The sequence below is a fragment of the Apium graveolens genome, chromosome 1 (assembly GCF_009905375.1).
Source record: "Apium graveolens cultivar Ventura chromosome 1, ASM990537v1, whole genome shotgun sequence".
Lineage (NCBI taxonomy): Eukaryota > Viridiplantae > Streptophyta > Magnoliopsida > Apiales > Apiaceae > Apium > Apium graveolens.
This window is the reverse complement of record NC_133647.1, coordinates 67,255,145-67,258,853: the sequence shown is the minus strand read 5'-3', so window position 1 is coordinate 67,258,853 and position 3,709 is coordinate 67,255,145. Positions and strand designations below refer to the sequence as shown.

Sequence of the window (3,709 nt, the reverse complement as noted above, 5' to 3'; positions counted from 1 at the left end):
CCAACTCAACTTTTAAGCACTTCTCATTATCAGTAGGAAATTTCATAGCATTGAACACATTGAAAGTTACATCCTGATCTAACACTTGCATTGTAATCTCACCCTTCTACACATCAATCAAGGTTCGGCCAGTTGCCAAGAAAGGCCTTCCCAAGATTATGGGAATCTTCTTATCCTCCTCGAAATCAAGAATGACAAAATCAGTAGGGAAGATGAGTTTATCCACCTTCACCAACACATCCTCCACAATACCTCTCGGATATATAATAGAACGGTCGGCCAATTGCAAGGTCATGTAAGTTGGTTTGGGATCAGGTAAGTCCAATTGCTTTAAAAATTGACAAGGGGATTAGATTGATGCTAGCTCCCAAATCACACAAGCATCTCTCAAAAGATACTTTTCCAATTGTACATGGAATAGTGAAGCTTCCTGGACCTTTAAGCTTTGGAGGCAACTTCTGTTACAGTACATCACTGCATTCCTCTGTGAGAGCGACAGTCTCTTGATCATCTAGCTTCACCTTCCGTGAGAGAATACCTTTCATAAACTTTGCATAACTAGGCATCTGCTCGAGAGTCTCAGCGAAAGGTATGTTGATATGAAGTTTCTTGAATACCTTCAGAAACTTCTTGAATTGCTTGTCCAGCTTTTTCTTCTGCAACCTCTTATGAAAAGGCGGTGGAGGACAGGATTTTTTTCTCCCCTGTATTACCCTCATGCAGAGTGTGCTCAACAGTAGTCTTCCTTAGTTCCACTTCTTCATCCTGCTGCTCTACTTCTTTCTCAGCTCCAGCTTTTTCAGCCAACTCTTGAGTTTGTTCGGGATTAGCAACCTTTCCAGACCTCAAAGTAATTGCCTTTACCTGCTCCTTAGCTTCCTTCTTTCCTGGCACTTCAGTGTCACTAGGTAGTGTACCAGGCTAACAATTTAGCAAGGCATTGGCAATTTGCATAATTTGATTTTCCAAGGTCTTGATAGAAACCGCTTGGCTCTTGCACATAAGCTTCAACTCCTCTAATTCAGATTTTTCATTAGCTGGTTGCAGCTGGAGTTGTTGTTTTGGTGCATACTATGGTTCATGAAAACCAGGGGGGTTATACTGCTTAGCTGAATACTGATGATAAGGCTGTTGAACTGCATTCTGAGCATTGCTCCAACTGAAATTAGGATGATTATGGTTGTTTGGATGATAGGTGGTTGGCACAGGTTGTTGCGATCGCTGGAAGTTGCTCACGAACTTAGCTGATTCATTCAAAATTGCACACTGATCAGTCTCATGGGCACCGGCACAAAGCTTATACACACTAGTGATTTGATTAACTCCATAATTAGCCAAAGTGCCTACCTTCATTGTCAAAGCCTTAAGTTGGGCAGCTATAACAGTTGTTGCGTCCAACTCTAAAATTCCTGCAACTTTTCCCTGAGTTAGTCTCTGAGAAGGATTTTGGTACTCATTAGCAGCCATCAGTTCAATAAGTTCATAAGCTTCATCGTAGCTCTTATTCCACAAGGCTCCTCCTAATGTTGCATCAAGCATGGGCCTAGAAGTAGGTCCCAATCAATTATAGAAACAGTTGATAATCATCCAATCAGGCATGCCATGGTGTGGGCACTTCCTTAGCATCTCCTTATATCGATCCCAAGCCTCACATAGAGATTCTCCAGTTTGTTGCGTAAACTGGGTAGGAGCATTCCTGATTGCTGCAGTTTTCTCCATGGGAAAAAAATTAGTGAGAAACTTTTGAGCAAGATCTTCCCAAGTTTTGATAGACCCTACTGGTAGAGAGTGTAACCAGCACTTAGCTTTGTCCCTCAAAGAGAATGGGAAGAGTTACAGCTTGATAGCATCTTCAGTTACACCATTAAACTTGAAAGTTTGACAGATCTCGATGAAATCCCTGATGTGCATGTTGGGTCTTCGGTAGGAGAACCCCCAAACTGAACTGAGTTCTGTATCATCTGGATCGTGCGTGACTTGATCTCAAAAGTGTTAGCCGCAATGGTTGGTCTAATGATTCTAGACTGAATGTCATTAATCTTAGGCTTAGAATAGTCCATCAAAGCCTTCGTATTTTCTGCTTGATCACCCATAGCTACTACAATTGGCTCTTCAACTTTCTCTTCTTCTTCTACCTTCTTTTCTTCCTCAAAAACTTCCCTAAGAACTACCACAAGTTCTTGCTCGAATTTATCAAGTGTTCTATTGCGAGTACGCGAACGCGTATGCATACACCCTCGCTAGATCACCTGAAATAAAACAAGGAAATAAATAAGTAACAATGTCCGAGTCAATGAACTTTAACGACTACTGATGGAAAGCACATAAACTAGTAATTAACACTGCAGTCCCCGGCAGCGGCGCCAAAAACTTGTTAGTCGCAAAACACGCACCAATATTACACGCAAGTATACGAGTTCGCAAGTAGTATACGATATAAATCAAATTCGATCCTTCAGAGACTGTATTGGTTAACTATCTAAATTACGCAGCTAAGCAACAATGTATGGTTATTATTCAATGCTAAGACGATAACAAAGTGAGGATGTTTATAACTAAAAATTACGCTAACTATTATAACTAAGAGAATAAAATAGACTGAGTTAATATATATGACAAACATGGGATTCTAACTTCATTAAGTACTTCATTCAATAGCTTATTATTCTCAACCTTAGCATGCAATGGTGATGACACTAATCAGACAACACAAAACTGATAAACACCAACTTTTGTTGCACGAGTACCATTCTACCAGACATCCACAAAAGAGATAGAAGATGAATATGCACCAAATATATTGAGACCCTATATGTCTATAGAATTTGACAACCTAACGATTTAAGCACAAGTTATCTATCTTGATTACATAGGGCAAGTAAGATGGTTAAAATTACCTACGAATCATGCATAACAATACATGAACCTATGCTAGCATGACAAGTTCTAAATCCTTAAATTCACTTTCGCTTCATTAAGAATTAACACACTATCTTATAAGTTCGCGACGCTCATAAGACGAATAAACACAACCATAACTAGGATATCATACAATCACCACACACTAAGGCATCAAATAAATTAACTAAAGAAATCCATAAATAAATCTGCTAGAACCCCACGATAACGATTAGCCCATAATAGAACTCATCGCCAACGTGGGTTCCAATAAAAACATGATATGGAAAATATAGTATTTATACGAATAAATAAAACCAAGTACACACAAGAATATAGATTCAAACAAACAAGAAACAAGCATCCAAATTACAACTCAAACAATGATTCACAAGAATAAACTAGATCATCTTCGCCTTTGTTGAATTGTGCCAACAGATCTCTTGTCGTCTTCTCCCTCCTTGATGTCTTCAAAACTCTGAATTATATCTTGAAAAATGACCTAAGATTTGTTTATATAGCAGTCCATGTACCCCAAGAGTCCAGAATTCGAATTACAAAAGAATCAGAATGTCTTTTATGCCGACCCAGCGCGGCTGCGCGCTTCACCAGCGCGGGCGCGCTGACTTTCTGTTCCCTGGCACGGCCGCGAGCAACATTAGCGTGGGCGCGCTGACCTTGTGCCGAAAAACTTTATTTTTTCCTTCTTTATTCCTTTCAGCTTTGAGCCAATCTTTCAAGCTTTTATTCCAACACATCCTAAACACCATATTAGCATCAAAACAATGCTAATTCACCTGATTCTCAAAAT

The 3,709-nt window shown here is 39.6% G+C and overlaps 1 non-coding gene across 1 annotated transcript; it reads left to right on the top strand.

The window, feature by feature from the left end:
• Positions 1 to 1,597: 1,597 nt before the first annotated feature.
• Positions 1,598 to 1,704, top strand: LOC141683001 (small nucleolar RNA R71). The gene has a single exon (XR_012560052.1). It is a non-coding gene; the product is annotated as a small nucleolar RNA R71 (small nucleolar RNA).
• Positions 1,705 to 3,709: the final 2,005 nt, after the last annotated feature.